Source organism: Miniopterus schreibersii (genome assembly GCF_964146895.1).
Source record: "Miniopterus schreibersii genome assembly, chromosome: 6".
In the NCBI taxonomy this organism is placed as follows: domain Eukaryota; kingdom Metazoa; phylum Chordata; class Mammalia; order Chiroptera; family Miniopteridae; genus Miniopterus; species Miniopterus schreibersii.
The window spans coordinates 11,160,317-11,186,843 of NC_138107.1; positions in this window are offsets into that span (position 1 = coordinate 11,160,317).

Below are 26,527 nucleotides of genomic sequence, written 5' to 3' on the forward strand. Positions count from 1 at the left end.
ATCACTGGGGCGTACACCTGAAACTAATATAATAATGTATGTCAACTGTAACTGAAAAATAAAAATGATTTAAAAATGGAAAAAATATTGGAAATTTCCCTCTCTAAAGTTTTCTTTTCTCTTTTTTTTTTCTGGAATAACATTGAACTTGGAGCTGCAGTTTGAAGATGAGCTTTGGTTTTCACCTGTGATTATTTTTAGGATTTGCTACTAGCATGAGATAACGACATGCCTTCTGATCCTTTATGCTATTTTCTGTGTGCATATTCCAAGAATTACCTATGGGAAATCAGAAGCAAACCTTCTAAGAACAGACGATTCAAAGGCAGATAAACTTATTCATAAACATCTTTTTAAATTGCACTAAGGACACAGTCTAGCTAAAGTTAAACCCAAGTAGCACCACTAAGCAGACCACTTACCATCTCTGTCTGACTCAGCCTGAAACGTCTTCACTCAAGTTAAGAGTGAATTTAATTTTTTTCCCTAAAATTGATAGATGGGTTCTTGTTTCATGTTCGAGTAACTAAAGGTTCTAGTCTTACTTTTTTTTTTTTCTAAAATAAGAGTTTTAATCTCTAGAGGACCTTTTAAATGCTTTAATTTTTAAAATAATAAAAATTAATTCATACACATAGCCCAAGCAATGTAGACTACTACAAAACAAATTAAAATCCCCCCCCCTCCAGCCTCATTTCCTAAGGAGAGTCATTTAATATCACTTTAGGTTATAAAATATTCTTAACTGCTCACATTTAGAATACCTATGTTACGAAAGGTGATAAAATTACTAAGCTTACAAGTCTTTCCACTGCCCTTCTTTCCTCCCTGCTCCTGACATCTTTTTCACTTTGTCGGAGTTTACAACATTTTTGTTCTGTCCTATAACTAAAATTACTTCTCTGTTCTTTCTTCAGATTGATTTTGACAACTGGAACCAAATCAATTTACTTTTAAGATTATGATTATTTACCTTTTATTTGTAGCAGAAGCTCAAGCTGTACAATTAAACCCTTAATGGAAGGAAGTACAAGGCTTTGTCCTTCCATTGTACAAGCCATTGGAAAGGGGCTGGGCCAGGCACTGAGGCGACAGGGCTTTCTTTTCAGAGCATTCAGCTTCCTTTGCTGGTTCTGATATATAATCGGCTCTTACTATTTCTCGTATTTCTTCATTTTTTTTTTTTTTTGGATTCCCTTTTCTAAAAAGCACAGCCCTCATGTTGAACACGCAGGGTTAGTGGTGGCAAACTTTCTGAATCCTTACACATCCGAACACATCTGTGGCAGCCACCAGCATGTCCCTTTCAGATGCCTGCCTGCAGAGTGTGTCCTTGACCCACAGCCCCCACTGCTGCCTGGGGTCCATCAGCGAGTTCACTGCGGCTTCCCGTAGGCTGCCCACAGCCACGGGTGAGCGGGGGGACCCAGACTCCTCTCGGGCCTGAGCATTTCCTGAGAGCCCTTTCAAACTCTTCTAAAGTGGCCCTGCAGTCTCAGACACTGTCACCCACCCTTCTGTCCCTTACCTGGAGTCAGATTAGCACTGAGGCCTGGCAGCTGGTCCACCCTCTCAAGCTCCCTTATCTCTTACAGGTGTTTGCTTTAATGTATTTCCTGCACACATAATCCCATCTTGGCACGTTTTCCCCAGGACCTAGACTTACACAACATCTTTATTTTAACTCATATTTGATTTTATATTTTGAACCTAGAATTCTATACCCAGCCATTTTCTCTCTAATTTTTGAGGGCATTGTTCCATTGTTTTTAGTGTCTAGAATTACTAGTAAGATCTTATGTCTTTTTTATTCTTGATCCTTTGTAAAAAGAAATGTATACAAATATATATGTATAGATATGTGTGTATATATCTACATAAACAAAATAAACATATATATATGATTTTTTCCCTCAACCCTGAAAGCTTTTGAAATTTTCTCTTTAACCTGGAGATAGATAAATGTCACTAGTACATACATAAGGTGCATGTGTATTTTAAAAATTTTTTCTGTTTAATACTTGATAGGATTTTTCAGTTTAAAGAGACATTTTATCTATTATTTTATTATATATATATATATACACACACACACATATATACACACACACACACATATATATATATACACACATATATCTATTTTTATTGTTCAAAATGTTACAGATGTTTCTTTTTCTCCCCATTGACCCCTTCTACCCCTTCCACCCCCCTCCCCAGTTCCTCACCTCACTATAGTCTGTGTCCTTGGGTTGTGCATATATGCATATAAAGTCTTTGGTTACTCTCTCCTCCCCACCTCTCCCACCCGCTCCTTCCCTCTGAGATTCATCAGTCTGATCCATGTCTCCATGTCATTGAATCTATTCTGTTCATCGGTTTATCATGTTCTTTAGATTCCACGTATAAGTGAGGTCATGTGATATTTGTCTTTCTCTGCCTGGCTTATTTCGCTGAGCATAATACCCTCTAGGTCCATCCATACTGTGCCAAAGGGTACAAGATCCTTCTTCTTTACAGCTGCAAAGCATTCCATGGTATAAATTATAATTTTCTTAATTATTTTCTTTTTTCTTGTCCTACTCTCAGTGTCTTCGTTTTGTTCTTCTGTGACTATTAAAACTCCTACTACAGCTTTTAAACTCCTGAGAACTCTGTGTTTGGAGAAAAGGCTGGATTCTGTTCCTGTTCGTTTGTTTCTTCTGTGGCCCTTGGCTATTAGAATATGAGAAGCCCAGGCAGGCGGTCGAACCAGACAGAGTTTGCCTGAGGGCGAAGCCCTGAGAGAACCACAGGAAAGTAAATACCTGTCCAGGTGTGTGCAGCTTTGGATTCTTACCTGGGACTGTGCGCTGGTTGAGGACAGGCTGTGAGCTTAAAAACATGCTAAAGCCCTTTGTGGTTATGGGTAATTGGTTTTAATATATATTGTCTTTCTTTTATAAATTTACAGTGATGAGAATTCATGGTTAGGTAATGTGGGAAATTCACTGCTAGAAAGCCACCATGCCCACCCCTTCTCAGGACCCAGTGACCCTGGGCCCTTTGGGGAAGCAGATGGTCTGGAAAGCATCAAACGTGATGATGTTTGAGCTGGTATCTTGAAAGCTTCGTGGTAAAATCTAGCCACGGGGATTAACTGGGCCTGTGGTGAAGAATGTACATGGTAGTTTTGGGGAGGGTTATCTTCCCCTTATGTAATGCGCATTCGTGTACAGCATGAGATGAGGCTGGGATGGAGGCCTGGGGAGTCAGGCTACAGCAGGACCTTATTCGAATGCCCTGTTTTAAATGTGGGCTTTCTTCTCAGGAGCCTCTGAAGCTTTTTGAACACTATGACCTCCAGATCTGAGTTTTATAAGGATGCTGCTGGTGGAAGGTAAAGTTAGAGTGAGGGAGACAGGAGATTGTTCACATGAAGGGTATTTGTTTCCAAGCCTGGGACTGTGCGCTGGTTGAGGACAGTTGGTGATCTGTCCAGAATTTTGCTAACTGGGAGACTGGGATCCAGAGAATCAAGGTGGCGAATGTGGGAAGGCCCAGAGAAGGCAGCTGGGAGAGCACCACTCTGTTTCTCGGACAGAAGGAGAAAGGAGGGAAGGAAAGTGAGTTATCTTCCTCTTCACTAACAAAGGAAGAAGCCATCTGTAGGGTGTGAAGGGGTTGAAGGTGGGGAAGTGGGATAAACACTCTAGGACCTGGCCAAGAAAACTACCTGGCAAAGACTGAGGGAAGAACTCAGAGCCTAAGGAAAACGTGAATATGTGTGCTGAGCAGCCTCCCCGGCTCTGTGGACTGGCATACGATCTTAGTGGATGCCAGGGAAATGTGGAGCAAACCTGAGGCCTCCCTTCTGACATGCTTCCTCACTTCCAGAACATCACGCTCCCCTGGTCTTCCTTCTACCTTGTTTCAGTGTCCTCAGTTGGCTCTTCCACCCCTCTGGACCTCTAAATGTCAGGGTGGCCCAGGGCTTGGCCTTTGGGTCTCTTCTCTGTTTATGCCCACTCCTTAGATGATCTCTCTCAGCATCTTGGCTCTAAACAGCATTGGTAATTTGATGACCTCATTTATATTGTCTATACACTGTCTGCTTAATATATCTACTTGGACATCTAAGACTTCTCAAACATGTCAAAGAAATAACTTTTGATTCCCTCATCACCAACCTAATCCTTCTCATAATTTCCCGTCTCATAAAATGCCAGCTCTCTTTGCCTTGGAGTCGTTCCCGAGTCTGTCTTACCGTTCCCTTATGAGTCACATGCGATCTGTCAGTGAACTCCGTCAGTTCTACCTATAAATCTGTCCCGCACTTATCATTTCCAGTGACTGCCACTCGCCAAGTAGAAGCTACCAATGCGTCTCCCCAGAATTACTGCAGCAGCGCCTGGCTGGCTCCCCGGCCTTCTTCAGTGATTGCATCATTCGCCCACTCACCCATCCCCTTCCTACTGGCTTCGCATCGCCTCAGAGTGGAAACCCAGCACGCCCCCAGGCCGTCCCTGGGCAGGCTCTGCCTTCCATTTCCAGCCCCTTTCTCTCAGTCGCTCACCCAGCCGTGCCACCCACCCTGGGCCTTGAGCACACCAACCGCATCATCTCCTATATCAGGGCCTCTTCCTGAAATGTTCCCATCTGAGATATTCTCCTGGCTTCTTATTTACTTCTTTCACGTCAAAGAGTCCTTCTCCGACCACTTGTACTACCCAGCTGTAATTTGTCATAGCCCTCCATCACTACATGATGTCACGTGTTTGCTTTTTATAATATGTTTATCCCTCTTCTGAACATTGTCAACCACCACTAGAACATAAGTCCCAGGAGGAATTCTGTTCCTTGCTGACGTATCTTCAGCATACAGAAGAGTGTCTGGCCCATGATAAGTACTTAATGAGTATTTATTCAAAGAATAGAAGAAGGCATGGGTTGGACCAAGACTGGAAACTGGCTGAGTAGAGAGATCAGAGGTCAAGGGCACTGGGGATGTGAGGGAGTCGGTGAGAACATAGCTGGCGTATATGGAGGTGAGAGAAGTCAGGAGGCTGGGTAAACTGAGGTATTGGTGGTGGAGGTGGTCAGGGATCAGTGAATAGGTACAGTGGGAGGAGTGGAAGGAAGAGGCTCTAGTCAAAAAAGCAGTTCTGGAGTTGATTATTCTGGAAAAATGGGAAGCGTGAGTGCACTGAGCAACTATGAATTTCTCAGAACAGGAGCTATGCGTTTACCCTCTCACCTTTATCTTCTGTGCCCAGCGGAGTGTAGCACACACCAGATACTCAGCCTGGTGGTGCATGAGGAGACCCGGTTTCTAGGCTCCCCGGGGGCACACTTTTATTCGGTTCCCTTGTATTTTCCAAGTGGCACCATGAGAACATCCGATTCTTATGCCGTGTTCATGTCTTACAATCGAGTCCTTCCTTCGTTGCCACGTGGGCTCCCCCCTTCTTCCTGAGGGCCTTGGGGCCATGCAGATCCAGCCGCCTGAGGCGGAGGCAGAAACACTTGCCTGATGTTGCCCAGAAACGTGACAGAATCAAGATCCAGGCACCTCATTGGCATAATAAGGTTTTACTAGATGTCGCCCAGCCCCGAGTTCTCAGATTCCGACACTAAGCTTTCAGACTCGCTAGCTTTAATGCCCCCGCAGGATGTCCTTTGGAATCTGCCCTTGCCGTTTCCACCTGTCTCCTGGGCTACTGAGGCGCTTCCTCCCTCACTGTACCTGCAGTCCTGCACATTGCACCCAGGTTAATCTAGGCGTCTCCCCATAGCCAAGAAATCTCTGCTAAACCGTAGATTTCTGGACTCGAAGTAGTGGTGAGGGAGACAGGTGTTGTCCTGGTCATGGCAACCCTGGCCTAGCTGATGCTCCTGACGATGGCGCCAGGAGCTCAGGTGTTGGAGAATATTGGGGTCCTTTCAGATAGATACGGTGTCTCCAGTATCCCACATGGGCTTTGCCAGCTCATCAAACAGAGAGGTCCGATGCTCATGAGTAAACTGAAAATGCACACATCAGCCCAGTGAGTTAAAATATAGGGTAAAAAAATTGATTTTTAGGGTCTTAATATATGGCGACGGGGGAAGATTTGACTTTGGGTGGTAGGCGCACAGAGCAATATACAGATCCTGTAACATAGAAACCCACACATGAAACCTATATATTCATATTAACCATTGTCACCCCAATAAACTAAATAAAGTGTTATTAAAAGAAACGATTTTAGAGAGAGAAAGGAAGGGAGAGGGAAAGAGAGAAAGAGAAAAAAAAAATCAATTGCTTGCCTCTTGCACGCACCCCAAACCAGGGACTGAACCCTCAATCTGAGCATGTGCTCTGGCTGGAAATTGAACCCACAACCTTTCAGCGTACGAGAGGACACTCCAACCAACTGAGCCACATGAGCCAGAGTTAAAATATAGCTTTAAAAAACCAAACATGGCAAACATTACGGTCACCAAGATGACTGGAGTTGTCACCTGGCATTGACAATTCTCAAATGGGAGTATGACGGGGCCGCATGTCATTTAAAAGGGACAGCGAAGGATCCAGAGAAATGCCATGTGCCGACAGCATTGCCGTCTATGCTCATGGGCGCTGATTTCCGAGGGCCAGTGAGGCTGGTCAGGGAGCAGAGCCTGCACGTTTTAGAGCTTAATCCCCATGTAGGGAATTGTGTTCGTGTCCGTGGCAGTGGGAGGACTACAGGCAAAAGATGTGAATTTAAGAGAGACAAGCACAGAGGCATCGGACAGAGAGGATGGGGCGTCCCTGCCCCCAGGCTGATGAGGGACAGCAGCAGCTGGGGGCGAGCCTGAGATGATTTCCAAGGCTCTCGCTAGGTGGCGGACTTGGTCAGCACATGAGTCTGTAACGGTTTCTCAGAGAACAGCATGGACTGAACAAAAAATATCCTTTCACAGATGAGAAGACGGGGGAGGATCGGGGAGGCCGGGCAACGTGGCCCAAGGTCACGAATGACTAGCCCTGTGCCATTGCCCTTGCCTCAGACTTCTAGGGACACGCAATCACCTTAGGTTCTGCTCCCAGAGCCGTTGAACTTATTTTTAACATCGCATCTCCCTTCTCGACCACCTAAAACAGAAATGCCAGCCTCAAGCAGGTCAGGCGTTTTGGTTTGAGTCTAGAGGTCAGGGGTCCTGGGTGGCAGCTCCTCTGTGGCTCCCCGTGGCCTGCGGGCTACAGTTCAAATGCCATGGCGTGGCTTACAAGATGTTCTCCGTGCTGCAGAATTTCCTTTGCCTATAGTCTCGGTGTTGCTTGGAGCTTCTTAAACTGTGCATGGTGTTTTCTGGGTTCTGAACCTACAACGTCAGCAGCCCCTGATCTGCCTTATAGGGAAGCATCCCCCGCCCATCCAGGGGATTTGATCGCTTCCTGCCATTACCTTGTCTAATCTATAATGTTTAGGATGTAGGCTGGCGGTGGTGCGATGGTCAGGGACCCAAAATGCCTACACCCCCTCCCCTAGCAGTCCCCTTCTTAATCAGTCAGGACTTCCTTGGGTGTGACGCAAATGCAATCAAGTCTACCCTAGACACACAGTAAATGTTATTGATTTCAGGAAGGGTGCAGGTATAGCTGGGGGAGATTGGAAGCAGGGATTACATGAGCTCTGGACCATTCTTGCTGCTTTTCTTTATTGCTCTAAGTGTCCAATCCACTCTCTCCTATGGAAGGCTGACTTTCTCCTGCTGGTGGAGTACATGGAGCCTACCTGCTTTATGCTCATCTCTTGCAAACTTCATTTACCAGAAAGGAAAATGCTCTTCTCAACCAAGATTCAGCTAAACAACAATAAGGAATGACGCTTACTTGCCAAAGACGGACATATGACCAAAGCAGGGCCAATCCTTACTGTTGGCAAGGGATCAGGTGCCCTGATGGTCCCTCTTGGTTTCTGTGCCCAGCCACAGCCTATGATTGATGGCCCCCCACTCCCACTGCCTGATTGGTCGGGAAGGAGAATTTTTCAAAAGGAAAAGTGCTCTTACCAAAGGCAAATGAGAGTTGAGAGGGAAAGTGGTGCTGGGCAAGCGAAAGTGAATGTCTTTTTCCCAGCACCCCAGGTACCCAAAGAACACATTTACAAAAAATGAAAGCAGAATTACACTGAAGTGTCTCTATTACTAGCCAGGTTAATGACTTGTAGCTCCCAACCCAGAGCTCCTAATTATGCACAAGGCTTAGGTTTAAGCCTTGGGTCTGAGGCTTAAGCAGGGCTTGTTATCTGTCTTCTAAACTCAAAAGTCATAGATCAAAGAGAGAGCAGAGCTTCAAAATGCAAGGAGAAGGAAATTTGGCGAAGTCACCCACACAGGAAAGACTAGGAAGCTTTCTGGCGCTTTCTCTCATTCTAACTGACAGGATCAATACCCCGAGTCAGGAAGCCCCCAGGAGGCTCAGCTCTGCCCCAACTAGTAAATGAGACCCAATCCATATCCCAGCAATCTGACCAGGTGACAGGTCCTCTCTGGGTGGTGAGTAGGAGCGAGGAAGGGGTGGGTTGATTGGTGGCAGTGTTTTCTCCTCTGCATTTACCTACTTTGTGTTCTGTTGGTCAGTGAATTATAGCCCTTACTCAAGCCTACGGTCAACCAGGAAGGGCACAGCCCCCTTCAGTGGGGAGGCCATCAATCATCAAGGGAACCCCCTGAGACTGCCCCCCCTAACATTTGCCACTAATTTTTATAAATTCCTGGGACCACAGAAATGGGCAGTTCCACTTCTGACTCCAGAAACTTCTAAAATGGACAGAATGACATTTAGTCCAAGGTCACAGGCTCACCAAACATTGACTCCCGATTTTATTTCTCAACCCAAATAATTCCTAGCCTTATAGAAAAAAACTATTCCCCAGGGCAGTAAACACTTGCGTAGCATATGCATAATGCCTACGATATGAAAAAATGTCCCAAACTAAAACCATCTGAATTCCCTCCCCTTATTAAATTCTCTCAAAGATATTTAAGTTCTAGCACAAACTCTTTGTTATCAGGGAGAAAATAAAAACTCTCTCCCCTTCAGGAAATTAAAGTCCTAGAGAAATTGGAGGCCAGTAATCTCACTGCAATTTTCTCCTTCTGCCCAGTCCTAGCGAGAGGCAGCCTCCCTGTGTGGGTTGTGTTTACTTCCCTGACACCCCTTTCTCCCCCCTCCCCTTTCTCAGACCCCTCCTGCCCTTCTCTCTGCCCTGGAGGCTGGTCCCTGGGAACCGCATTGCTGGAGCTCCCTTGCTAACTGGTTTCTCATTGTGCCCAGCCAATGTCAGCCATTAATAGGGGACTGGCAGGTGGGAAGAAAGGTTGAAATATTTCTTCCAGCCTCCTCCCTGCTTTGGGACACGTTTCTGGTGGTGGCCGTGTACTTGAATAAATACAGATTTTGTCTAGCAGCCCCTTCTCTCGAGTTCCAGCTCTCACTGCGCTAAGACGACACTTGACCCTATTCTTTCATATTGGTTCAGGGTGTCACCAGGTCCTTGCCGTTGATTCCCTTAAGTCCGTGCATGCCTCTGAAAGTCCTTTCATTAAAGTCTCTTTCTGGAACATCGGAGCCGCGTCCTGTCCCTGCTGTGACCTTGACCTCCCACTGCAATGCCTGGCCCGGGGCCGCTGGGGCAGTGGGCCCTCCTCCAGCAGCAGCCGGATGTCTTCCACCGAGTGCAGGGACATTCCAGCACCTGCACTGCAGAAATAACTCCAACTTCAAGTCTCATCTGCTCCATTTTCCCAAGTTCCAAAGGGTAAGCGGACATATGGAAGTCATAGCACCAGTCCTAGACTCATACCGTTTAGCAACGATGGGAGCATTTTCTAAACAGGAGTGATGTTTCGAGGCGCGCTGCTATTGCAGTCTCCAGCCCCACGTCGCTGCTGCCAGCTGTCAACACCGGCGCAGAGGAAGTGCTGTCTGGGGGCATTAAGGTAGCCGAGAAAGCACGAGAAGAGAAAATCTGCATTTCGGCTTCACTGGGCCCAGTGGTGGTCGTCAGTGACGCTGTCCACCAAATGCCCATCTTCCCGTTGCAGGTACAGGAAAGGACTGTTTCCTGGTCTCTCCTGGTTGGGTGGGGTCTTATGAGTAATTCAGCTAAAGAATCATGAGTACAAATGATGGGAAATGACTTGTGTCTATTTGTGGGTGAACATTTAATATCTGGTGTGTGACTCTCCAGAGCGTGCTTTCCTTCTGCCAGGTTCGAAATGGGGGACAATTTACCAGCCAGGGGCCCTGAGTGACTTTGACGAGCAGGACACCTAGGTTAATCCGTTAGGAACATGAAGTATGCAAGAAAGATCTTTGAGCCACCGAAATGTGGAGATTGTATATTGTAAATCACACAAATATTGTTGATGAAAATATTTTTCGCATAGTAGAAGCCCAGTGAGCTCAATGACCTTTAGCACTTTCTTCTTCCTAAGCCTTGAAGAAGCCCGACTTGAACTATAGAGCCTGTGCCTGACTCATGCTTAAAAACTCAGTGAAATACATTAGGACCTCTGTCCCCCACTCTCAGTAATGTTTAAAATGTTAGTTTTCTTTGGGTCCCCCAGGGCTTGGTTGATTTTATTAACCCAAAGACAGCATCCAAATACCTTTCCTCTACCGGTTTTTCTGCATCATCAGTTCCCATGGAGAAGCAAAAAAAGAAAATTCCTGGGCAGCATTTGAGAAGTTTTTTTGAGATGAGGGCTCAAAGATCAAGGGCTCGTTTTGAATTGCATTTGCTCGGGTCCAGGTGAGTCCTGTCCTCAACATTTGGAGTGAGGTAGCAGGCTGAGACTTACTGTATGTGCAGCCACTTCCACAACCTAATGTTAATGTCCCGGAGTGAGTCTCCCCTGACCCAAGGAAAGGGATTTCTAATGCAGGCCAAGAAAAGATCCAAACTGATTTTAAGATCCTGAACCAGCTATACACAAGAGAGCTCAACCTTTTGATACAGGACTTGGCTCCCAATTTCTGTGAATGTACTCACTGATCTACCTTGACTACCCAAGTGTTAAAAGTGGAAGGGGAGGAGTTTAAGAGCATTAGATGGTATTTCCATGGGACCCCATAATGTCAGCCACCCTTCCAGTTCATAGTGCCTTAGAGAAGTACAGGAATGGGAGCTGAATTAGAAAGCAATTACTGCTTGATTGTTAGCTAGGCTAGGACCACCTCTTTTGGATAGTCTTTGAAAAAACTAGGTAGGAGGTCTGAGAGGGTACAGTAGCCAGCTTCCAGTGTGGCTTGTAGTGATTCCCACCTAGTGGTATCCACACTCTTGTGTAGTCCCCTCCCACTTTGTATCAGGATTGACCTGTGTGACCAAGAGCATGCAGAGTGATGGCATGCCACTTAGAGACTTAGATTATAAAGACACTGCAATTGCTTTTTTGGGTTCTCTCTCCCTCTTTGATCACTTGGATCTCCCTCTTGGCTCTGGGGAAAACCAGTTGCCATGCGTTCTGAACACTCAGGGAGCCCCTGTGGAGAGGTCCATGAGGCCATCATTCCAACAGCCTGGGAGGAACCAAGGCTTGCCAACACCCTGGTGAGCGAGCTTAGGAGCAGATCTTCTAGCCCCAGACACCTGATGCTCTAGACAACAGGTTGACCACAGTCCTTTGAGCCAGAACCACTATACTAAGCCACTCCTGAATTCCTGACCCTTAAAACTATGGAAAATAACTATTTTTTTCTTCTAAGATGCTGAATCATGGAGGACTTTATTACATATCAATAGAAAACTAATAAAAGGGCAATGACTCTGTGAATCATGGAACCTCCCCAAACTTCTGGTGACCTGCATTGTACCAGGACTTAAAGCAACATTCAGCCTCTTGGTTATGCATTCTGGGGTTGAGGGCAGGCTGTGGGCACTATTAACAGGGCCAAGTGATCAACCCTTTATTTTGGAGGGAGCAGAAGGGCCAGGGAATAGGAAGGAAATGGATATAGAAACAGATCTGTGATAGAGAAAGGGGGCTTCAGATTTATTTTCCCTTTTGCACATGTCTCAGTTAATTATCTGTGTAATTTTTTGTTGTTGGCTGAGCTGGGCCTGGCTCATTGTACAGGCAATGCTTCCATATCCTTGTTCCCAAACATAACTGTGTACATAGATACAGAATGGGAGGCTTTGCTTTGTAATTTGGGGAACTGTTTGGTTGGAGAGGAGAGTCCAGGAAGCAATATAACCTAAGATAGTGAGAGGCTGAGTTCTGTCTAGCCCCACAGTTAGAGTGAGGGAGGCTGGACCTGCTTCTCAGGAGAGACTGTGGTACATGGAGTGAGGCTCTGGGCCCAAGGAGAACCACTCTGGAGCTAGGGAAGAAGATGATCTCCCTCTTCCTGCTATAACCCAGGAACTCAGTTATCTCCAGGATGGAAAACCCAGCTGCACTGCACGCATACTCCGGGGGTGATATGCCTTCTTCCCTCACAGACAAAGATAGGATCAGCTGGATTAAAAACCCAGAAACAGAGCAGCGGAGACCCACCTTGATTTAAATCCCCCCTTTAAAACATTTGGAATGATTTCTGTTTTCTTAACTGGACCTTTACTAACACAGGCCCCATCACTTAGGAGATCAGAAGAGGAGGAAGATGAAGGAAGAATAAACATGGTGTTTCATTTTTTCACACCAATTCTGACACTGGGTGTCCAACAATTCAATTCAATTCAATTCAATTCAATTCAATTCAATTCAATTCAATTCAATTCAATTCAATTCAATTCAATTCAGACACTAACAGCTGAATGAAAGAGATGTATAGGGTTAGGTATGGGGTGAGGGTGGCCCCAGAACTTCCATACCTTCTCCAGGTGTGCCACCCTCCCAACACCTCAATGTGTTCACCACTGGTAAAATCCTGAACCTCATCATTTAGGGTTTTTTTTTTGTTTTGTTTTTGTTTTTAAGGACATTTCATTATGTAGGCATGCTTGATGAAATTGTTGGCCATTAGTGATTAACTGCAATCTCCAGCCTTTCCCCACCCTAGCAGTTGAAGGGTAGAGCTGAAATCTTTAACCTAACTATGTGGTTGGTTTTTGTGACAACCAGTCCCATCCTGAAGCTATCTAGTGACCTCCCCCCCACCAATAAGTCATCTCATTAGCATACGAAAGACTTTTAGAAGTTTTATGCCAGTCACTTGGGACAAAGATCACGTATTTATTTTTTATTATACCACAACATAACACTCTAGAAAAGAATGGCAGAGAATTGGAGCAACTTTTGAATCTCACCAGGAGCATACCCTGCTGTGAGTCTCCAAAAAGGGCTGCTCCAGGTTATAGGCCTATATCACACAGATGAACTCTCTGGTGGCATGGAAGACAGGGAGCCAGAAATGGGAAATGTTTTCAGAAAGGAGTCACTTCAGGCAGAACTGAACACATGCCAAAATGCTTTGCACTGTCTGCCTAGGGATTGCTTCAAGCAATGTCCCAGGTTGCATCTCCTTTGCACTAGGCCAAACCTAAGGTATAGAAAGAATATAGACCCTATTACCTTGAATATTTAATATTTTTCATGGGGAATTTAAAATCATAAAGAAAAAATGAGAATGTGTAACACATGAAGCGAATGATTCTTGGCTCCAGGAAAAAGCCGTCTAAACATACTTTGATTTCTGTGCAATTGAATTACCTTTGCAATTTAGCGAGCAGCCCTACAGGAAGCCTATCATTTTCTGTTAAAAAGTTGGCTTTATTTTTGCCCCTTCATATTAATTTTTTAAAACCTTAAGTTGAAAGCTCTATTACCAACCAAAACCCGTCTATGGTTTCTTGGTACATTTGATTGTATGAAACTGATTTCATTGGGTTTCTCATGTGACTATGTCACACGTTTGGAGAAGCGGATTAGCATCGGCCTCACCCTTCCCTGGAGTGGGACTGTTTCCATCTGAGGATAAGGCGGGGTGTGCTGAAGTGAAGGGAAATAGCTGAAGCTATTTCACTCACTTTAGCAATTTTCTGCAAAGCAAAATATCCTGGAAGCAAACAAAATAATGGTTCTTGAGACTTGCTCTATGGTGTTCTACTGCACATGATCTCAAAAAATAAAATGAATCAATAAACGAGAGTTACTTTTTTAGTGTCTTATGGGGGAAAATGTACAAAGCTATGGTAATATATACACTCACAAGTCCCAAATGTGTCTATTATAGTTGGTAATGTTTTCTTATTTTGCAAATGTTGAGGTAAGTCAAAAGTACTTTAATCGTGTATGATTTGTGCACAGGCAGTTTTGTATGTGCTTCTTTTATTTATTAAGAGCTTGTGGTTTTCAAAATTTGGTTTGGAGGACTTCTTAATTCTTGTTTAGGGATTTATTTATTTATTTATTTACATTTTTGCTACCACCACCCCAAATTTTTGCTTCTGTTGTTTATAAAAAGACTGGTCAGGACATTGAAATATTGAAATGTTTTTAGGAATTAAAGAAAAAAAGTGTAGCATAAGGTCATATACAAACCCCAAGTCAGGCAACAGGGGTGATGGTACATTTCAGACATCTGCTTCCTCATCAGAGATGACATATTAAACATTGATTGGGTATTGGTGCTGAATGTCCAAGAATGTTGTACTGAATGAAGAAAAAGAAATCTAAATTTGATCAGCTGTTTGGTAACTGAATTTTTATTTTATAGGACTCGGTATCCTCATCTGTAAAATTATAGTCTTACATAAAATTTCTAAGGCCAGGCTGGCCTGTTTTTAAAAAACTCTTTAAATATCAGAGACTCCAGCTTCACAGTCCACCATTTAGAGTTTCATCTCTATTTGCTGTAGGCCAGGTCACTGTTCTCAAACTTGGCTGCACGCTGGAATCACTTGGGAGTTTTAAACTGTCTTGATGACCAGATTTCACTCCTAGATTCTAATTTAATTAGGGATTATCCACTGGGAGCTCGAAAGATGGGTGGGGAGAGGGGTGGTGGTTAAATGCTCCTTTGGTGATTCTAATGTATAGCAAAATTTGAGACCACAGGTCTCAGTCATGTATTATAATCACCCAGATTGCTCTTAAGGAGACATATCCAGCTCTCAGGATCAGAGATTTAGATTCAGCGGTTATTTGATGGAGCCCAGAAAGCTACCTTTTTATCAAGTTCCCCAGTCCCTTGTGCAGGGGTTCTCAGAAGCACACTTCGAAGGAATACAGTTTAGATGATCCCTGGATGTTCACTCATGGTTTAGATAAGTGGGACCAGCCTTATGAAACAGCTCCTCTTACTTGGGTTCTCACTTTGGGAAACTGGGAGATGGTGAAGTGTATTGTGACAGAAGGTCATTTCTTGCAATAATTATAGATTGAGATTTACTTGAGAAAAAATTAGAGACGCTGTTAAGGCAACAGGCTGAGAGTGGACAAATCCCACCAACCACACAAAATCCTTGTAAAAACAGAGCAGCAGATTTGCAGTGTTTAGACAAGGTCACAGGAGACCGTACCATAGGCCAGAGGGTCGGAGCCCAAGTCACCTGCTGGTTTTTGGTGTTTTGTTTGTTTTTCCAAGAAGAAAAGAACTACCCACTTTTTCTGGGTTCTCAGAGTTTTGAATATAAGTGAAATACTCAGTAACATCTTGTGGTAAACTCTATGGCCCAATGTCACAGTCATCACGATATGATAATAGAGTCATCGTATCAGGATACTCAACAGGCTTTCCTTTCCTGCTGGTCTGGTACAGTGTAATCAATCACCAGTGCCCTCCTCTGTCGTCTGGGACACTCATGCCATCGAAGTACCAGTAGAGAGGACCAAAGGTGTCTGGTTGGGTGCGGCAGATGCTGTTGGAGCCCTGCCCAGACTCCTGCAGCCCTTCTATTTCGGGGTACGCTGGCCCAACTTCCATCTCCAGCACCCGCTCCTCTGCCTGACGGCTTCCTCTTGCTCTGTCCTCAAACACAGCGATACACACGCAGCCCGCAACTAGTGACTGGGGGGAGCTGGTGCAGCTCCCTTGCCTTTTGAGTGAGACAACTCTGAGGCACGTGTCCTACAAGAGGTCCCAGAATTTCTCAATGGGATTAAGGCTTCAAGGCTCACAAGGGCAGGTAATGGACCCTTTATCAGCTGCTTCCCTTCCTTGTCTCACTTCCCCAACCCCCATCCAGTGTTTCCTGGGATCAAATCCAAAATCTACTACTTGCACTTGGATCTTCGTTTGGGTTCCTCCACACACAGATGCCGCCACAAAGACCTTGGGATTGCCTGCTTCTTGAACTAGCCCCCCATGTTTACAGCTCAGCTACTTCTACATATTTAAATTTGATGGTCTTGTGTAAAAATATATTTTTATTGATTTTTAGAGAGAGAGCAAGGGGGAGAGAGAAACATTCATCAGCTGCCTCCTATATGTCCCTACTGGGAGATCAAGCCTGCAATTCCCTGACCTGGAATTGAACTGGCAAATGTGACAGTGTTGGATAGAAATAAGCATTATCTTCAGTTACAGAGAAGGTTTTGGATATTGTAATTAAACACCTTTAATTTTTTATAATACTCAAAGGGGTTCTTGAATTTTAGATTTTATATAAAGACAAGAGAATGGTTTTACAAATTGCAAATATTTTATGATATGCATAGTCACTCAGTCATTTTTGGAACAAGTAGGCATGAATGAATTTAAAGTGGCTGGTAGGATATTTTACTAAGCTTAATTTATAAATGTATGATTTCAAGCTACAGATGCATGGCATGAACCTGACATTGCCAATCCTTTGTATTAGGAAATAGATGAATCCCATCTAGGTCACCTCCTTTCCCACCCTGGTCTGATTATTTGCTGATCCTGCTCTAGGCCCATGCTGTTCCATATCCCATACAGGTCTGTGTTAGATCCTGTCTGTTGCAGTGCAGAAGACAGGGCACAGGCGAACTTTCTTCGTACAGGTGATTATTTATATACACCCACACATGTAAACTATATAATTGCTCAGAGCTTTTATCAGCTATGTTTTCATAGTCCTAGCTATCCCTAATTTGCTACCACAAACCCCTGTGATTTGGAACACAATTTATTTCCCTTTAATATGCCCTGTGAAGTGACAGCTACCAGCGATGGTGTCTCTATACTGTGGTTCTCCTTTTTGGTCAAAAAGATGACTTCCTTACTGACTGCTGTCTAAAAGTCCTCCCTGCTGTGCAGGACATGAGTGGACATTTGCTGGTTGAACGGTGAACTTCTGGCAGGTTCTGTCAAATTATGTGACTGGTATCACAACAGCACGTGGGGACAACCCAGAGCAAACACTCTGGGCTTCATGGGTGTCACTTTTTCTAAATCCTCAGAACTGGCTGGAAGGTTAACAGCAGGGACAGCCCAGCAGAGATCAAGTTATGAGCTTTATTGCTGGTAGTGGAGGATTAGAGACTGTGGCTTGGATCTGAACCCCAATCAGATTTCCTAAGATCCCTCCTTCTGCAGCCCTGGGCGTCTAGAACTTGCACTCCTAGAGGAGAGGTGGGACCTATAGAGCAGATGAACATGCCCAGAGTCACGGGTGGAATAGATGACTCGATCGCCGGAGAGGCCCTGGCTCAGCTGACCCATCTCACCCATGGGGGAGGCCGGCCGGCCTGTTTTGGGAGGCTGCTGGATGTAATAGAGAGAGGGAAACCGATACCACGTAAGAGCATTGCCGCAGAGGCCCTGCCCACAGGTAAAGCCTGGCCCGCGAATGGTGGGTTCTGACCTACCGCATTAGGCGTTCCTCCCCGAGGGAGCAGCGGGGAGGTAGACACTCCTCTGTCCCCCGCTCCCACATCAGGGGTAAAGGAGGGCTCTTCCTTACGGTTCCTGACTGTAGCGCTTCTGTGCCCATTCCTCCACTGACCTCGAGTCTACTAACTGGATGGATTTATCAAATCTCTTTCAGATCTTCCCATTTCTCCATATCTTCTGGGCCATGCCCCTAGCTCAGGCCACCACAGTCTTGGGGTCACTACTAGAGCCTCATGTGCAAGCTTTTCTCAATTTCCCCTCCACACCCTTCTCTGTGCCCCAGGAGGCCGCCCTCCATACACTAGGAGCCAGATTCCCATCCCACCCGTGCCCTGGTTAGGTTAGGCGAACCCGAAGCCTGGGCTGAGGCCTTAGGGGCTGGGCTCCCCCTCCCTGTCCCCCTGCAGGCCATGGTTCTGGCAGTGGCTGCACCCTCCACAGCCAGGGCTTCCGTCAGGTGGCCCCTCCCTTCCCTCCAGCTCCCTCCCCTTGACCCTGCGGGCTCGTGCGCTAAAGGCTTTCACCTTTGCTCGTCCCTGGGAGACGCACCACCCTCTCTGGGTTGCCTTAATCTGCCTGCAGCTCTGTAAACAGCCCTTCACTACACTTTCTCCAATAAAACCCTCTGAGTGTGCCTGTTTCCCGGGGGAACCAGATACACCCTCCAAGTACTGTCCCTGCAGTACCCCCCTGGGACCCATTCCGAGCACAGCAGCACACTCTTTCTGAACGCAAATCTGCTCTTGCTCCCCCGGTTAACACCTTCCAACGTGACTAACTGCCCTCAGGCTAAAGTCCAAACTCCTGCAAGGCCCTAGAGGATCTGTTCCTTCTCTTATCTCCCCCCTGTCATTCCCTCTGTTGCTCCTTCAAGGCCAGCCACACCGAAATTCATAGCTGCCCCAAACCTTCTTCCCTCGATGCTTGCACATCTGGTTCTCTGCCTGCAACACACCTCTTTTCTCCTGTTTTCCACCCAGCCCCCACAATCCCAATCCTTCATCCGCAGAGATTCTACTTGCACCTTAGGTCTCAGCTTGGATGTCATCTCTCCTCCCATCTACTGTCTGGATCAGGGCCTTCCCCTCTCACAGCACCCATTTATCGCCTACATGTCCCAGTAAGTTTCGATTTCCCTGCCTTCCAGCCCCGGGAACGAGGCCTGCAAAGGAGCAGGAATAGGCGGTCAGCAGGTCAGTGCCCACGCATTTGTTCAGAGCGCTCGATTCATGCAGAAACGATCATTGTCTGCTCAGCCTTTAACTGTGGTCTAGAACTACGGGCCTTACAGGAAAAGGGATATGTTACAGGCACCTTCAGGCTGATTGGAGGCCTATATTAAATTTAGAAAAACAATGATCTTTTGGCTTCAGGTCACCCTGCTTTCAGGGTTTAATGCGGTTGATGATGCATAACCACTTTTTAACTAAAGCCCTGATGACTGAGGATCCCTCCGGAGGCACAGAGAGCACTCTTTTCACAAAGATAATGATAATAGGACCACTGATATCATCTTGGTTTTAAAAATCTTGGTTGCATAGAATTGGATTATGGATTAGTGATAATCTTGGTTTATAAAGCATTCATTATCAATCCATGAATAGCTGTTAGTTATTTTGCTCTTTCTGATAATTATATAATTGTCTCCACCTCCCATCCTAGCCAGTTGGCTCAGTGGTCAGAGCACTGGCCCTCGGACTGAAGGGTCCCGGGTTTGATTCCAGCCTAGAGCATGTGCTTTGGTTGCAGGCTCCATCCCCGGCCCTGGTCAGGGCGGGTTCCGGAGGCAGCTAATCGATGTGTCTCTCTCACATTGCTGCCTCTCTTTCTCTCTCCCTTCCACTTACTCCGAAAAGGCAATGGAAAATTATCCTCAGGTGAGTATTAAAAAAGAAAAATAGCCTCCACCTCCCAAAATATTAAAAGCTCGATAATCACCTACATGTAGCAATACAGTTTTGCCCGTCCCAGGCCCCTGCTCTGCCTGCCGCAGGTGTCTGCCATCCTGAATCCCGTGGTTATCACTTTTCTGCTTTCCTTTTTAGATGATTTTATTATACCTCTATGCATTTTTAAAGAGTACCCGCTTGCCTTTTAAGGTTTTTAATTTTATAAAAAGGCATCTTGATACATAGTTATGTATTATATCTATAAATCTTTGGATTTACTTTTCGCTTTATTTACATTGCTAAAACTCACGTTATGTTATATGTCACTGTCATTATTTACGCTCCCTGCTGAATAACCTCCCCCTTAGTAGATATATCCAATTTATTCATTCTCCGTCAGGGAACAGGCATTGGGGTTGTTTCCAAGGCCACTGTAAATAGTGTGCTATGAATAACCTTTTACATGTCTCCTATTGTACGGGTGTCAGTTAGCATAGGCTATAATATGCTGCAGTGACAAATGACACTGAAAATCTCAGCAGCCAAAAACTACACAGGTTTATTTTTCACTCATGCTATATGTCCTTTGCAGTCAATGAGAAAGGTTCTGCTTATTATAGTCACTCAAGGACTTAGGCCGACAAAATAGTCACCAACATAAATGTTGGTGTGCCACAGAGGTGGGGGAAAGGAGATGACATTGCTATTTCAATGCTCTGGCATGACAGTGACAAATATATATCCACTCCCAACTCACTGGTCAAAACTAGACTTATGGCCCCACCCAGCCACAGGGGGCCATGTTGTACATTTGCAGATATGTTTGAAAAAGAGTTTGAATACTCAGTTTTAAGAGGTAATGCCAAATATTTTATAATCCAGCAATTGCCTCCTGCATATATATGCAAAGAATTTTGCACATTGTGGTATTTATTAATGCTGCCTTCCAAAGTAATTGCACCAATTTATACTTCTACCTGCAAAATATAAGAAATTTTGTGGGTACACAGATTTTTTAATTCTTGGTACTGTCAGACTTTAACAATTTTTTGCCAATAGAATGTGTATAAAATGGTATCTCACTGGGATCTTGACTTGTGTTTTATGATCACTAATGTTGAGCATCTCTTCGTATTTTATTGGTTATGTATGTTTCACCTTCTGAGCTATGCCTCTTTGCTGTTTATTTTATTTCCTTGTGGAACTTCTTTCTAGATTCTGAATACTAATCTTTTGTAATTAGCATGTATTGCAGAAATCTTCTCTCAGTTTGTAAGTTGCCTTTTCACTTCTTTATGAATACACAAAAGTTCTTAATATTAACATAGTCAAGTTTATCATTTTTTTTCATGGTTAGTGTTTTTTGTGTCTTAACAAATTTTGTCCAATTCCAAGATTCAAGAAATGAAACAGCATAGGGAATATAGTTAATAATATTCTTTTTTTTTAAAATCCTCACCTGAGGATATTTTTTTTATTGCTTTTCAGAGAGAGTGGAAGGGAGAGAGAGAGAAAGAGAGAAACATTGATGCTGGAGAGACGCATCGATTGGTTGCCTCCCGCATGTGCCCTGATCTGGGCCGGGGATCCAGCCTGCAACCCAGGTACCTGCCCTTGGCCAGAATCGAACCCGGGACCCTTCAGTCCGCAGGCCGACGCTCTAACCACTGAGCTAAACTGAGTGATAGTCAATAATATTCTAATAACTAGGTGTGGTGCTAGATGGGTGTAGGATTTATCGGATGATCACATATTATGTACTGTCTGGTCACTGGAGTGTACACCTGAAACTAATATATGATGTATGTCAACTGTAATTGAAAATAAAAAAATGATTTAAAAAAATAGCAAACCACGTTGAGAAAAATCTGGAGAAAAGTTCACCAACTGCTCTTTCACAGACGTTCTCCCAGGGGTGTTGCTCTCAGGGAATTTTATGTCCTTTGTTACATATTTCTAATGCGATGGGACTTTTTATAACTAGTGTGTATTTTTGGTCATCAGAAGAACTTGGACCTTAAAAGCAGAAGATGCCCTGTAAAATGTTTCATTTAGATTCTGTTAAGTCTGTGTCCACTAGACTGAGGCTGTTCTGGTGTTTCCAAAATTTTGGTGACTCCAAATTATAGGTGAGAGTAAAGTCGCCAGTGCCTAAGAAAAAGATGGTAGGCAAATGGCAGCAGACATCTGTGGATATTCTTCTGCCCAGATTTTGTTTCCCTTTGTTCTGTGAATAGCACCCTGAAGAAAATGAAACTTTTAAACTTCCGGTATAAATTTTTTAATTCATGTGAAGTTATTTGATGTGTGTGTGTGTGAGAGAGAAATCAATTTGTTGTTCCACTTATTTATACATCCATTGGTTGCTTCTTCTACGTGCCCTGACCGGAGATCACCCCGCAACCTGGGTATATCAGGACGACCCTGCAACCAACTGAGCCACTGAGCTGGGGCAATCTATAAGTTTTTAAGCAGTGTTTTTAAATTTAAAATATGCAAGGATATTTTATATTAATTTTCAATTTATTATTTATGGTCAGAGACCATGATCTTCATAAAATTTATTCTTTAAACATTAAATTTTATATCCCAGTGCATACTCTTTTGAAAGTTTTTCTGTATGGTTGAGAAAAATGATTATCTAATTATTGCACGTTGGGCTAATTTTTGGCCACTAGGTCAGTCTTGTTAACTGAGTTGTTCACTTATATCCTCATTGGCTTTTTTTTTTGTTTGACTTATTTCAATAATTGAGAGAGGCATATTGAAATCTCCCACCGTGGTATTTTATTAGTCAGCTTCTTTCTGTAGTTTTATTAATTTTTGCTTCCATATTATAAAGCTATTTTAAAATTGTATGGAAATTTAAAATTATTGTATATTCTTAAATTTAATCTTTTAAGCCTAAATATCACTTTCTTCATCCCCAATTATACATTTTGTCTTAGTCTATTTTATCTGCTATTAATATAGCTATACCAGTTCTCTTTTATATCCAATTTGTCTGATATATTTTTTCATCCTTTTTAAGTTGTGATCTGCATGTATCAGGTATTTTTCTTATAAATAGCTTACAGCTTATGTCTGGACTCTGCTATCGTTAAATCCCTTTTGCCAATATTTCTCTTAGCTGGTGAATTTTGTACATTTATTGAAATTGACAATAATCCTGATTTATACCACCTTAAATTATTTTTTTAACTTATTCCACTTATTTCTGCATCCTCTTGTTATGTAATTCATACCTATGTCTTCTTCATACCATGATATGAATTTATCATGATCTTGCAGCCTTTGTTTCTCTCCTGCCCACGCAACTTCTCTTTTAATATCATACAGACTGAATTCTGGGTTATTTCAAATATTTTTTCCTATTTCTTTGTAAATCTCCTGTCATCTTGAAAACCATCTAAGACCAAAGACATGTGATCATTTTTATCTCATCTCTCTTCTGCAACATCTCCTAGATTAATCTCTTTGCTTTGTCTAAAACTGTTTTCAATCTGAGTCTCCTTATGGCAAGCTTCTGAGCCTTTGATTGCCCAAGAATATCTGAATCATGTGTTAGTTTGACTGGATATATATTTCTAGAATGTAACTTATTTTCCATAAATAACTTTGACATCAAAATTTTCAACAGAAACATTAAATGCAAGAAGACAATAAGTCTCTCTTTATAAGCTGTAGGATTTTCGATTGTCTTTAGAATCGTCCACTTCATTATAATGTGCCTGGCCCGTTCTCCCTCCTCCCTTCTCTTGGGCACTCTGAGGCCCTTTCAATCTGAGATGTGTGATTAATTCTGAGAAACTGATCTCTACCAGTTTTTCAAATATTTCCCCATTGTCCTTTCATTGAGCTCTCTTCCTGGAATGTTTTCACTTCTACGCTTCATATACTATAATTTAAAAATATATGTTTCTATTTTTTTCCTTCTCATGTTCCCTTAAGCTAATCTTCCAATTTGCTAAATAATTCCCCATCTACATCCATGGTGCTTTTTACTTCACCTGCTGTGTTCATTAGATAATGTTTATTATTTCAGTTATTATGTTTTTCGTCAGTAACATTACTGCTTGTTTCTTTTGGTATCTCCTGGTTCTTGTTTCTAACTGAAATATCTTCTTTTTTTAGCATGTTTATTAGGATAATTTTAAATTCTTGGTTTACCTTTTCTAATATTTCTGCTTCTGATAGAACTTGTGATACCTTGTGTGTATGTTTTAATAGTTGACTTACCAGACTTCTTATTGTGACCTAAGAGCTTATCTTCCCCAAGGGGTTTTATCCCTGGTGTCAGTTCCTGCCTATGGGAAGGGCCCACCCCCAGTCCAGGTGGCCCCAGAGAACGCGGGGTGTGGGGGTGCCTCACACCGAGAGCCCCAGGCACCAGGAAACCCCAATCACCCTTCACCCTTTGCTCTCCAGAGACAAGCAGCAGATAGGGAATGCTCTAGACCATAATTCCCAGTCCTGGTACTTAGGACAGTGACATTTGCCAGAAGCAACTGCCCGAGGCCAGATGATGTGTTTTCCGGCTTCCCACAGGCACAGGGCTCCCGCCAGGTCTCGGTTATAGTTGGGAAGACACCGCGTTCAGCCTGGGGCGGATATTCCTTGCTCCATGGCAGTGACAAGACAATGCAAGGGCAGGGCTGTGACAGGTTTTCCCCATTTGTGCTCTCCCATTTCCTTATAACGCCCATTCTCATTTTCATTCTCCCCCCACCCATCTCTTTAAAAAAGTTCCCACCTTCCGCCTGTGGGGTCAGGGCTCCTCACACTGTCCTCTGTGAGGGTTTCCTGCTTTAGTTCTAGTGTTAACCTTGAAGGAAGGACTGAACGCTGGCTGGCTCAGCACCTTGGTGGGCTGCGGTGCCTTCTCTTCCTTCAGCACAGCGCTAAGGCTCCCTGTGCCCACTAAACCTGGGTGAGAGGGCAGGGGGTCCTCACCCAGCTGCGCAGGGCCAGGTGTCCCTCACCCAGCTGCACAGGGCCAGGGGTCCCTCACCCAGCTGCAGAGGGCCAGGGGTCCCTCACCCAGCTGCACAAGGCCAGGGGTCCCTCACCCAGCTGCACAGGGCCAGGGGTCCCTCACCCAGCTGCACAGGGCCAGGGGTCCCTCACCCAGCTGCACAGGGCCAGGGGTCCCTCACCCAGCTGCACGAGGCCAGGGGTCCCTCACCCAGCTGCAGATGGGGAAATCAAGGCTTCTAGGGTTCAGTGACCAGCCCAAAGGCCAGAGGACCTCCACACTCAAACCATATCATTTCAGGCCTTGGCCAGTCTTTTCTGACATTCCACCTGCAAAGGTCTTGAGCACCTCCCTCCCACCTCCACTCTCCCAAGGTAAAGAAACACACAGCTTTGCAGGAAACCAAATTCCAGTCAACTCCCCCCATGCCCCTGGCTGTCAAAATCATGACTCTTCTTATACAGTTTTAATTAAACTTCCCCAGAAGGCTAAATGGAGCACCGATAACCATTGTGGGGCTCTGCCCCCAGGCAGGTTTCCAATGAGGTGCATGTACCAGGCCCGGTCTGATAATGAAACCAGGGCATGAATAGGTAAGTAACCGTTTGATGACTTCAAGTCTATCAATCTCCACTGCATGATCCAGCCCATCTGTCTAGCACCCTCAGGCTGAAAAACCTCCCTAAGTCAGCATCCTACAGACAAAGATCCTCTCTCCCCTTTCAAAATTTGTCATAATAATTTAAAAAACCATCTGTGCTGCTAGGAATAATAGATACTGATTGGTTAATAACTTTCTCCTTTAATACAGGTATTGTATCAGGTGTTATCCTGTTGAAAGACACTCATGATTTCCTAAGAATGGTGAAAATATTTAGAGGTAGATAGGAAATGTAGATACTTTGGAGAGTTATATTTTAGAGATTGGGTTTTTCTTTTCTTTTTTGCCTAGGATTTATTCCTAGATGCTATACACTACTGCGTGCAAGAGAGCCTAGGAACTGGGGTCGGTGGGAAGGGCATCTGTGGTCTTTTGCACACTGGCAGGGACCGGGGATGGGAATTCATGTGTTTGAGCACAGGCAAGAACGAGAGAGAGCAAGTGGGCTCCCATCCCCACCACCTCTAGATGCCCAGGGCCGCTCACTCTCACCTTGGGCACATCTGACTATCCTCCTGGCTTGGGAGAACCTGGGAAGGAAGGGGAGGAGGGCTGAGGGATCTAAACCGCAGCCTGGAGCAGTTAACTTGCACTTTGGGTTTGCCGTCCGCTGCATGGGTGTGCAGCCACACACAACTTTCCAGTTACTCACCTCCCCAAATATCCCGTTTCTCAATGTGAGTGGGGAGAGGGAGAAATCAGTTTTATATGTGTCACTGCATGTGGCATCTCCTCTATTTTCTTAAAACCTTTGGAGCCACGTCAAAACTCCAGCCATTCCCAAAACATGCCATGTAGCCAAATACCACTGGACATACACAGACACTGCTCCTTCCACCTAAACTCCCCTGCCCCGCCTGGCCTAGGAAACACCTTTCTCCTAAACTCAGCTCAGCTGTTACCTGGGAAGCTTGCCAGTGATGACCTCTTTCCGAGTCCCTTCCTAGGAGTGAGGGCTGACTGCCCTCTTTGCTATTTTCTAGGGAATTTGACAAAGCGTAAGACAGTGTGCCCTCCCACTGCACCACCTGTGGGAGCAGGCTCCTTTCTTGAAAGCAAAGGAACCCTTTCCTCCTCTCTGTCCCCAGTACCTGGCAGGGAAGCGCCCTGTAAGTTTGTTCACAGAACATTTCCTCGGGCAGCCTGCGGGATACATCTCTTTTGCAGAATTCCTCGCCGCAGTCCATCAGGCCGGGGGTGATGACAGCTCCACTGTGGTGCCCAGCGCAGCACACCTCTGCAAA